This window comes from Enoplosus armatus, chromosome 18 (genome assembly GCF_043641665.1).
Source record: "Enoplosus armatus isolate fEnoArm2 chromosome 18, fEnoArm2.hap1, whole genome shotgun sequence".
NCBI classification, from domain to species: Eukaryota; Metazoa; Chordata; class Actinopteri; order Centrarchiformes; family Enoplosidae; genus Enoplosus; species Enoplosus armatus.
This window is the reverse complement of record NC_092197.1, coordinates 15,163,817-15,176,762: the sequence shown is the minus strand read 5'-3', so window position 1 is coordinate 15,176,762 and position 12,946 is coordinate 15,163,817.

Below are 12,946 nucleotides of genomic sequence, written 5' to 3'. Positions count from 1 at the left end.
CAAAATGTCAGCCTTGTTTTCAGCTTAATGACATATTTTATGTGTTGCACTGTGCGTTTTTGAAAAGATGTCATAAGCACATGAGGAGCTTTTTCTCAACAGGGGACGGTGTAATTCTTAAATTCGTGCGGCTATATGAATAATACATATCAAAAGCGACTGGAGCCAAATGCTACTTAGTCACTTCAACTTAAACAGGCACGTCATCTGCCCTTGGCGGCACGTTTACAGTGCCATACATTTATATTTAGGGTATTATACATTTGTGCCTTGCAACTCTGCACCTTCAAGACAGGAATATCCAGTCCAGACCGCCTTCTCTTCCTCTTAGAAAAAGGCGGCCTCAACTCTCTATAATAAAACTGTCAGTGGCCCATGGCAGGGAGTGCACTGCTTTTACAGGGAATTAGAAGAGCTGATTTGATTGGCCATGATTGATGCCAGCCTCTCACACACCCAATGATAATGTATTCCTGCTAAACACACTCTGTTTCCAGATGTGCCACAGGTGCGCTCTCTTCCTTAAATAATCAAAACAGTTCCCTGCCTCTCACATGTAGGCTTTTGTCTAATGAGATTAGGAGGATAGGATAGGAGTCAAGGAACATGAAAGTATAACAGAGTACAGTCCATTATGTCCTGGAACTTTACATATTGCATCATGGTACTGGAATCTCCAAAACACGCACAAATCCATGTTAATTTAGGCAAGCAGAAAGCAAGCTCAAAGCACTGGCATTTGCATTTAAAATGAGAAAGACTCATAGCGGTTTCCTCGACCACTAAATTACCACAAGTTGGGTTTCCTACCTTGAGAAGCCGTGACGCTAAATCCAGTTTAGAAGTTCATACTACACGAGCGATTTTGAGTCAGAGCTCCACAACATCTCGGGGTACAATGTAAGCACAATCTGTCTACGCTGCTGCAGGCGGGGACTACAGAGGCGGTGTGTGTTTCTAAGTTAACGGGTGTGCTGTATTGTGGGAATCGTATTCCTAATGGGAGTGTCACAGCCCCATGAGAATCCCTTATGCCTGTCTTTTGAACATAAAGCCTTCTAAAAGCCTCTTGCACATGAAAAATGATTGGAAGAGCTAAGTCAAGCGCAGCCCCGAGCACAAAGTGGGAATCATTGTCAGAAAAAATGTGTTTTATTCCAATAATATTCATAATCCTCCCCGACTGAGGTTATCTGTAGTGTGTGTGTGTGTGTGTGTGTGTGTGTGTGTGTGTACGTACATTATATTTAAACAACGCTATCGTGTAGTGTACATCAAAAGGAAATTGCTGGAGCCTTGGGTGCATTAGCAGTCTATTATGAACAATGTAAACCAAGTGAAAGCAGAATATGCTCAATATTCCACTTTCTTTATTTAACTGTTGATTTCAAAAGGTCTTTCCTAATGCAATTTTGACCCATTTCTTCTAGGGCAGCTTTTCCTTTTCCTATTCTTTTTGCTGTTGCTCGTCACACAAATTACCTTAAAATAGCAGTGCTGATCCACATCGGGCTTGTCGCATAGTGAAGCTAATTTAGTCGTGTGTTGAGACCAGGGATGTTGAATTCGTTGATGTTGCAGGCAATGGACATTATTGTCAGAGGAGGAATGATGTGGTGATCATTTGAAGACTTGGAATTCATGCTTAGTCAATTAAATTGTCCCCCGTAAGCTTCACTCACAGCCATTTATCAGTGAAATGAAGTCACAGCAGAGGCCACTCATGAACTCTGACTCAGCAGAATTCTCAGTCTCAGTGATGTGTTCGTATACTTTAGCAAGACTTCAGCACTGAAGATTTGGGATTATTTTACACTAATTAACACCCCTCAAGCCAGTCAGAATGGAGTGCATGCAGAGGCCACGGCGCTATTTAGGAATCCTCCCTGAGAGGATATTCTTCGCTGCGAATGTGGTAGTGATGCAAGCGGGTGCAGTCGTACCAACTGCATCATCACAGTATTCAGTTACCCACTCTGGTCTACCAATACATTGTTTTTCTGGTAAAATATTACCTCGCTAAGTAGCACCCTGTTTGCCTGCACTTGCACTGAATCTTTAAGACATAAAATGGTCACATCTCCTACCTCTGAGATTAAACCACCAGCTGTTTAATGACATTCATCTCAATGTAATTTTCAATTTCTGTTCAATTTACAAACAGGTTTTTGTGCAAACAATAAACTTTGTTTTAAACATGTGTTTTAAACATAAACCCACCAATTAGAGACTAAGGGGTAATAGTAGACAATTAGGTCCTCATTCTTGTTATCTAAAATTTGAAGTGGGATAATTTGATACAAAAATCCACCATCTAACCATAGCCTTACTTCCCAACACATGCACACAATCACACACATACAGACACACACAGCATATGCTGTGTAACTATCATCTTAAAGAGGCTCTCCAGTCTTAACAACTCAATTTTCTGATTATTATAACATAATCGTGGCAGTTAATAGGCATTCTCATATTTCATTTAGGTTTTTAGGAAAAAAAAGCTAGTTTGAGGCTATATTACTTCTAAGTAGGCAATTAAAACAAATTGCTTTTAGTAATGGAGAAATATGGCCACTTATGATAAGTTCCATATGGACTTTTTTTTTCCACATTTCTTCTGTCTTTTTGAGCTACCAGTCAATGGATTGATGTAATAGTGGAGGGTTGTGATTTATACCACAGAAGCACACATTTAAATGGAAATGCCAGTGTGATACACTCATACCAATGCACAGAGCCACATATTCTATAGTATAACACACATACAAACGTAAAGGAGGCATGAATGCAGACACTCACTCACACAGACGGACAGATGTGAAAACACACACGTAACTCGTCAAGTCAAGCATAACCGAAGGGCTTCAATATGGATTTCACACTTGAGCTAAACCTCCTTAACTTCCCTCCACAATATGGACGCCTCGAGCCATGTCAGTTCCCCCACTGCCACTACAAACATTCACTTACTCTTCACAGACAACACTCTCCCCCCGGTTTAAAACCTCATTTTAGCACACAGTTTATGGAGAATAGTTTGTGTCATTATGCAGCATCATGTAACTGCTTTAATGGATATGACATGACATATTTTTAGAAGCTGCCTTTAGACCCACAATGTTGCAAGTATGTAGTAAACCTGACTCTAGAAAAACTAAACTGTGGGGTGCGTCTTATATGTACCTATGCAATAAAAAGAGTCTTAGCTGAGATACTGTAGCATGATTTCCCATCACAAACTGAATACAGCTCTGAATACATGCAATGAAAAAGCCATGAAATTCAAATAATGCAAGCCAGAATTCGTACTTCTTTGAAAAGTCCATTAACAAGACACTATATCTTCCCCAACCAGAGGATGAAACATTGTTGGCTAACATGTTGCTCCCTCTCTCTCTCACTTGTTCGTTCTTTCTTTGTTACTCGCTCTCATAAACACACAGGCAATTCGATGCTTCCCAGACTCAGAGAGTCAGAATATGTGGGACCATATAATGTCCATGACCAATAATGCATCAGGAATGTGTTGTGAGGAAATCGAGGAATTTGTCATGGGGAGGGAAAACTGAATGTGTGGCAGGAAATTGACCGACTGTTCAACATGCCTTCACAGTGAAATCTAATCCACTGCTCACACGTGCACGCGCATACATATCCAAGTATACCCATTCTCTTTGTCAAAAACACACACGCAATGTCTCAATGCCATATGTTCTTTTGACACAACACTCGTCCTCCTTATGATGGATTTTTCCATTATTTTGTACAGCTCGAGGTCAGTTGATTGTCTTGCAGCCAGAATTTTAAATCACAAGAGGAGAAAACTGTGCTGTTATAGCTAAAAAACATGCATGCACGGAGGGAGGCTTCTCATCAACAAACAAAGACAATGTTACTAAATTTGGGGTAGATGAGACTCGTTCTGGTCGCTGCCTGTCAGCAATGGCACCACTGCAGGTGGCTGTTGAGAGCGACCATAGAGCCACAGATGGAGCATGTAAAGGTTGCATCTGGAGGGAGAGATGGCAGAAGGCTTGACTGCCGCCTCTGGGCTCTCTTGCTGATGGGTCCATTGGTTTTCAAATGTGGCTTCTCCAGAAAAACATACTAAACACAGCAGCGACAGAAATCACCTGGTTGGTGGACATAATTATGCGTTTTGTATGTAGTGTTTAGTTTATGAAAACATGGTTAAAATGGAGTGACTGTGTTACTGTTTGTCCCAAACATGCTGTATCAATAAAGGCACATTTGACTTTTTAAGAAAAGGATAAAATGCTATGCTAAAAAAAGCAGAGGAGCTGCAATCAGCAATCTCTGAAGGAGCCACAAAAAGCACAAAGTCTCACCTAAAAATAAGCAACAACAACACGATGCCAAGCTCTGATAAAACTGCACTTAGTAACAGAAATGAAATGACAATAGTAACAAGATGGCAGAAAGTAGTAGGATGATAGCATTGCGGATGAAATGACAAGGGAAATAAAAATAAATTAAAATACGTCTCCCTAATGAGCGGGATCGCAGAGAAACAGATGGTGTGTTCAGCTGGTGTTTGGACCAGGGTTTTTATCCACCAGGCATCAATTTGTTGGCCGTAGAACTGTAGCGCTTCAGGCAGCCAGTTTACATGCTCTGTCCGGTTTTGTTTTTGCCAGGGTTGTTTCCATATTGATAATGTTGGTCTGCCGGAGGACATCGATATGAGGGACCTGCTCCTCCAAGGTGACCTTTATGCTGATTTTATTGGAAACTAAGATTGTAAAAGCGTTCCATTTTTTCTAATGCTGCAACAGCATTTGATTTAAGCATTGAAGGTATGTAAAAGGCTCCTATCACACGTAGAAATGAGGTTCAGAGACATGAACAATACACTAAATACAAACGTAAACATTGAACAGACGTAGGCAACACACATACAAACTGCAGCACACAAATACACAGTGTAACCAAACATATGGTGGATGCATTGCAATTAAAGAAAAGGATAGAGACATGCACACACACACACACACATACTGATGGAAGCCGAAGTCATTTAAAGTGTGGGGGGGGGTGAGGGTATTTTACTTTTAATCCTTCCTGATAAGGGACTATTTAGAACCTTGCCTCCAAGTCAAAGATAGTTGAGTGGTATCTCTCTCTCTCTCTCTCTCTCTCTCTCTGTCTCTCACACACATACACACAGATATGCACATAGAGATGGAGAGCAGTCACGTTCTACCTGGGGGAAGATCGTGGGAAAAGACAAATGATATCTTAACTCTGACAGACTAGTTGGCGTCTGTGTGTGTGTGTGTATGTGTGTAGGTGACACAATATGTTCTTGCATGTGTGTGTCGGTCTGTGACACCACTGTGTATGCACTCACCATATGTGACAAAGTGTATGTGTTTGCAAACTGAGGACGTGTGGATTTTTTAAAATTTTGTCGCTGCATTTAATTCACGCCTGTGCATGCATTTGTGTTTGCTTGTGTGCTTGGAGTGTGTGTGTGTGTGTGTGTGCGCGCGTGACAGCGTGACGGGTTGACTGTGTGTGTTTGATATGTCTCCTTAGCCACAGGTGCAGAGAGATGCTGACACTGCTTACAGAGAGACACAGTGCAAGAGAATGAGTTTATTTATCTGTCTCTGTCTAGTTCTCTCTCACACACACACACACACACACACACACACACAAACACACAAATAGGAACTCAAACAGACTAACAAAAATGCCATGCAGCTGCACACACACTCAGACACACTTGTGCAGAGATTAACATGCCCACAAAAACACAAATAAACATACCTGCACACACACACACACACACACACACACACACACACACACACACACACACATCTGGGAGGAGTTTGTGATCTTAGGCACCTCGCCAAGGTAAATAGAGGAAATTGCCAGCCTTGACATTTTTTGGTGTTGAGCGAGGCTTCTCAAGGTGACAGCTTTCACTGGGTGTTAGCGGGAGATGAGAATTGCTGCTACCTAACAATCAACACACTGTCATATACTGTCTGTGCGTGAGTGTCTGTGCGTGAGTGGGAACATGCATGTGTGAGAGTTCTGCATGCATTTATGTGAGTGTTGGTGCTTGTGTAAGGCCATATGCTGTTTCATGCATGACTTTTTCCGAAACAGACTAAAACTGTGCCATGAATGCTTTTGGGGTTTCTTTTCATAAAAGTGGCGTTGAAGTTTATTAAAGGCAAAGGGTCAAATTGTTCTTCCATCCATGGTGGATTTTTATCATTTTTAGTTCAAAAATGCGAAAAATAAAAATAATTTAGTGGCAAAGTAGTCATCTCAGTCTGTAAATCAAGATTTGACAGTGTGCAGAGACAGATTTGTAAGAGCAAAACAAGTTTTGAGATTGGGCAAGGACAGAATTGTGAACGTGATATGTGTTGAAGATGCAAAACAAATCATGTCTCTAAATCTAAGCGACCAGTAAGGCTTCCTTTGCCTACTGTCTTCAACGATGCACCGCTCTCTGTTGTGTATACTTTTGTATCTGAACTGAAAGTGATCCATTTGATTTGACCTTAAAGTATTATCCTGTAAGGCTCAAGTTACCTCTCAGATTTGACCGTGTGTGTCTTTTCGTGGCATGTTGTCTAAAAATGATTAGCATGTGCTCTTTCACATAATCAAGCGCTCAGAATCTGGAAAAAAATGCTGGAGCACATTTTGAGCTGAGAGGAAGAAAAAAAAAAAGAAAACTATTTTTACGCGTGTGAATTTGTCCCTGCTGGCTCTCACATCTTGACTGATTAAAGCTCAATTCTGTTTTGCGCTTGTTCAGTAATTCTGTCTTTAATAAACCTCCATACAGTAATAATGTGCATTTCTCTGTCACTGTATGTGTGTGTGTGTTTCCCACTCTCTCCACCATACAAGGCCAGTTTATAGAAGATACCGCTATCTCATTTTGTGTCTGTCGATGTCTTTCAACAACACAAAGGAACATAAACCGGTTATGTAAATAATCCCCCTCCATTCACTCCCTGTCTTTTGTGCACTGCAATGGATCCAGAGTGTACATGTGTGCTGGGAAGTAACGCCGTAGATGATGCCTCTCCTTTCATCTTCACTCACTTTTGTGTAAAGTTGAATACATTAGGAGTAAAAAATAATGTGCATATTTCTGCATGTGTTTGTTGGCAAACACTCATATAATTAACACAAATAATTAACAATTACAATAATTAACACAAATAATTACAAACTGACAGAAGTGACACTAAATACAAATTCTAAAGCTCATTTTCAAAAATACACAAATGTTACCTTGATGTACACACTCAAATATCATCTCCTCTCTCGGACGTTGATACAGTAATTGGTTAAAATGGCTACCACTGCTGCCTGCCTCCTCATAGCTCAGCATACTCCATTATTTTCTCTGATTGACTTGTTGCAGACCTCAATGTTAAGACCCACAATTACCAGTGCAAACAGCCGACGCCACATTCCCTGACAGTATTCGACCCATAGTTGCTCCTCTTTTCAGATTCAGTTGTCAGGTTCAATAAGAGCTGTCTCTATTAGACACTTTATCTTCCATGAGTTTCTGGCCTCCTAAAGCCAGGCTCAGACTACGGCCAATTTATCCCCAATTCACCCCTCCAATCAGAGGAGAAATCTGGTCTGGGACCTTGGTCAGTACCGATGTTTGGCCCAGATTATCTGGTAATATCTGATTTTAAACCCCCGAACTGCTCACAGACTAATCTGGGCCGCCATGATCATTTCAAACATGTTTGATATTTAGGAGATAAAATCTGGATGATTACATCAGTACTTTCAGAGCGGGACTACAATAGCCAATGCAAGAGACAGGTCTACAAGGAGATGTAAGCAAAACGGGCTGACGTTAATCCCAGAGCAGCTGACTGCGTTTCCAAGCAACGGTAAACATTCTATCCATTGGGGCTAACGTTAGCTAGCATGCTACTATTGGCAGATATTATAACTGACTTGCTGAAGAATAGGCAACCCATGTTGACTGCGTCTCCCCAAATATTGTTTTTTGTCACTGCTATCCTGCTTTAACACTGATCACCTAAAAACATTTTAACCATAATCTTTAATCTGTTGTCTTCTTAAATTGAAAGTTAAAGAAATGTATACAATTGTAAGAGTCATTCAATTGTTGTTTCTGAGATGTTAATATTAGCTTGTTAGCCACAGAATCTGCTTAGCTAACCATTAACATCTTGTAAACACTAATTATTTCTGGCAGGACAGACAATATTACAAAACTTAAATCACCATCACAATATCTTTTTCCCATGTATCTCAGCTGATAGACACTTAGCCATTATTTACACACAGCTTATCCCCCAGTGGACCTCCATGATGGATCCAGACAGGGTTGCTAGGCAATTTGTCATACGACTGCAAAGTTTCTAGTAGAGGGGCACAGAGGGACCAATATTTCTGTATAGTGCATTAAGATGGAGTGAGAATATCTACCATCGTAGTGTTGGGTCAGGGTCGCTTGGGTAGAGATTATCCCTTTCTCATAATTTTGTTCTGTTTATTTTCTCTCCGTCTCCTGTCTATCGACCTCTTCCTTAGTTTTCTTCTGGCTAAATCCCCTGACAAGGTAACCCCCTGCCCTGTCTTTGATTCACCCTAACTTTCCTCTCTCCAATTTCCCTTTTTCTTTCTAACTCCCCACTCTTTCAATCCATTCCCCCACCCCCCCTCCCTCCCTCCTCTTTACTCCTCTCCCTCCCTCTCCCTGCAGTAGCTACCCAATAAAGGATGTTGTTAATATCATTAGGCAGACTTCCTCCGGCCCAGCGCCCGGCCCACTCCCTTTCAGCCATAATCAAGCGTGCACACTAACTATCAAAGGAGACATCGCTAATAAACTACCACAGTGGAGCGGAAAAACACACACATACACATCCTGCAAAGAAAATACTGTTGGCTAAGTGTAGTGAAGTAAATGTGTGCATGTGCATGTTGGAACTGAGGGGACTGGTGGGGTGGCCATGGATGGGGGCGGAGGGGGGCGTTGGTGCGGGTTACCCAGACAACACTAATAAAGTATACTCCAAAGGCTAGCACAGTCGAATGCAAATCAGCCACTTAAGTATACTAAATTAATTGGGGTTGAGGGACATGTACACAAGCAGACATAGCTAATAAAGTGTGCTCTGAGAAGAGGCAAATACTGTCAGTTTAGTGGGTTTAAATGGGAAAGGGGGAGGAGGGGGGCTTCCTGTTGCACTGCATTCATTTGCTGTAAATCATCCCTAAAACGGGAGCGCATATATCGTCAGCTGCATAGCTTGAAAAGTGTTCTCTCCTGACAGCTGAATGCTACAATGCATATATCACCACTTAAACACGGTCTAAAGGGAATACATGATGCAATACTGCGAGCAAGGAGCACTACATTTAAAAGAAGAAAAAGAGTAGTGGGAGGTCAACGACATGAGGCTGCTAATAGATAGTCGCACAAAAAGCACAGATTCTGAAGCAAGCACAGGCAATTATGTGTGAATGAAAGAAGGGGGTGTCAAGTATACACATTCATCATCCTTTTCATTGTAGAGATACAGATGACATGGTTACATTTTATACAGTGCTTTGGCTGCATTCTTTGAGAAGACTTTGACTTTTTTTTTTTTTTTTTGATCATCTGACTGCTTGTTTCTTGCCCCGCCAGACTTCCCGATCGATTCATCAACTGACCTTACAGTACAAATAAAAACGGGACTGAATTTATGGAAAAACAAAACATGACAGAATGAAATAATAAAAATGCTGTCAGTCAAGTTGATCATAGTGAACCGGAAGTTCACTGGCCTACATGTCACTAGTGAGGGCAACAGTTCCCAAAATCAGAGTAGAATGCAACACTGTCAAAATTATATAACTGCAATAAACTATAGTATCAAAATAATGAATTTAAATGACAATTTACCACAACAGCACTGCAACCTGTTTTTTGACACAAATAAGTCAAGCTTCTTCAGTGATCTTTCAGTGTTATGCAGCCACTACTGAGCTCCACTGTCATGCTTTATTTATCCCTTTCCCTCTGCACTGTAATGGAAATATAAAAGGGTGCATTGATTAGTGTTTAAGGATCAGGCTTTAATAGATTAAAAGCCCCCGGCTCTGAGAGAGGCACTCACTCTCACAAGCACGCGCACGCACACACACACACACACACACACTTGTGCATAAAGGCAATCTTATATACACACCAACAAGCAAATATATGGACAGATATGGAAAAAGAAGGCCATGAGCAGTAACACACATGTACAGACGGCAGCTTCACGCACTTGAGTGGACATTAAGTGGACATGAAGCCACACACACACACACACACACACACACACACCTACAGCCAGCAGCAGAGACCTAAGCCTTTTAATAGCCTGTATATATTTCATAGCTGAGAAAAATAAATACATCTGAAATATCCCCTCAAAAAAGGTTGGAGATATATGCATGTCATTATCATAACGTGGAAGCCCTAATGTTGATTTTCCAACTGATGGAAAACTCATTCATTTTTAACGCAGTGCATTATTAATAATGTGGCACGATCCCAGAGTTGTGAACATTTTCTACACACAGGGGTGGTGATGTCAGGTCTCAATTTGAGTCTTAAAAAAAGAAGTAAACATGAAAATAAATGAGGGTGGCCGTGTTTCAGCATCCCACTGCTGATGTATTATGAGAGCAGACCTGAATATGATATACAGTAACCCAAAAACAGTAGCTGTGAGGGTAAAAAGAAAATCCAAATCTGTTGCATAATATTGTTTTTGGCTGCAAACCTGTTATTTTGCACCACATTTAATTATTACTGCTGTGAAAAAGACAGGTAAACTTAAAAACTGTGATGCACGTGTCCTCCTGCAGTCTTGTCTCTCCTCGTCTCCTCACCGCCTCAGCACATTTCCCTTTCCACCTCTCCTTCCATTTGTCTTCTGTGCAATGACCATTGTCACGTCTCAACTCCGAGCATCGCCTCGACTCGACTCCAAACCTGTCCAACATGTCCCCTTTCATTTTCTCTAATCTTTGCACCTCTTCCTCTTCTCTGACCTCAATCACGCAAGTGGCCATAATGGTGTTGGACTCCCATGTGCTCACCGTCTTCCTTTGTCTTGCGCCCATCCTTTCCTCCGGTCTTCTCTTACTACACAGTCATCACAGTCATTTCTGTTGATAGTCTTTCCTAACCTCTAATTTCCTCCCCTCACCTCTACACCCCCTCTCTTTCTGTTTCTAGTCTTCCTCTCCCATATTTGACCACAATCACGTTTGTTGTTAGCCTGTGCCAGGTCTATCCATTGCTCTCATTGCCTCTTCTCTTCTGCCACCTTCCTTCGTGTCCCAATCATGCCTGATGGTATCCTTCAGTAAAACTGTTTCCTGCTCCATAATTGAATCTCCTGTGTTCTTCTACTTTCCCTGCTCCTCTTCGCTGACCACAATTACTTTTGTTGTTAGCCTCCTCCTAACCTCTCAAGTCGTCTTTATGGTCCTCTTGTCTCTTTTAATCCCTCACTCATGAAGTGACATATGTTGTTAGCAATGCCAAGCCTCTCCTTTGTCCTGTCCAGGTCTTCAGTGTCTGTAGCATCCTCCTATTCTGTCTCAGGTGAGAGCATTCGTGCCTGTTGTAAGACTCAACTTTTCCTGGCACCTCCGTGTCTCTCCTCTCCCTCACGGAGAGAACGCAGTCTTGTCTGCTCTGAGCCACACCTGACCTCTCCTTATCTCACTTCTTCAGTTACCAGCTTTTCTCTCACGTTGCCCCCACTTAATATACAAATATAAGAGCGTCAACTACATACCTTCATTAACAGAAAATAGAAGAAGAAAATACAGGGTTAAAAACACAGATTGAGAAATTACCTATAAACCACAACAAACAAGAGCCATGGGCGGTTTAACACAAGCTGTGCATAGTTTAAAAAAACATAGCACTTCGAGGATCAAAGCTTATCCCTCTGCTGATATTAAATGATTTATGTATCCATCAAACTGTAAATGTCTCCTCTTTGCAGTCATACAGCCATGTACTTTTTCAAAGGAGCAGGTGATTGTAGGAATAATTGATTTCAGTACAGGTTGTAGATAGGCTAATGCCACATTCTCATCCCCTCATACGGATGAGCAGCTGAACGAGAAAGAGTCTGAGATATTGGTCATTTCTGACAGCTACAATAACTGCTACTTGGCAAAAAGAACTACAGAGGTGTGTACAAACCCGTGGAAAAATGGGAGAAAAGCCAATATTAACACTTCTTCAATTGATTCAGCCAATTTAAAAAGTGCTGTACACTGTATCAGTTGTCCACAAACCACGACAACAATGTAACATGATAAAACAGGCTGATACAGGTTTAATTTCCGTTTATCTGTGTGTGTGTGACCGCAAGCTATCACCAGGGGTAACCTTCTTAGAAAAGTGTGAATGTTCCCAAGCCGAAAATAGTAGGAGGTTTTCCAATTCTTTCTTTCTACCTATATGACATTAATGCTGCATAACACATGATGAGCTAATTTGCTCTAATCAGTTTTAAACATGTACTGAGCAAGCAATGTGTCTTGCATGTGCCCAGGGTCCAAAATTGGCGCCGTTACCAAGGAAACACTGTATCACTGGCAGCTACACCAAAAAGTTGATTTTAGACCCTGCATGTGCCTAATGAAAATAAAAACATATAGCAAGTTAGTCCATAGTTTCAGCCATATAGTTTCATCATGTATTCCTGAACTGCATACACACTGAACTATATTGTGCTGTAGCCTAGAGGCACATTTACTCTGCTCTGCTTATCCTGAAGATGCACTTTAACATACAATGTGTCTAAGGAAATCATATTCATATGTTGAATGCAAGCACTTTATGTGTCAGAATGCAAAAGTAGGGTGTGCACGTTTCTAGCATATACAG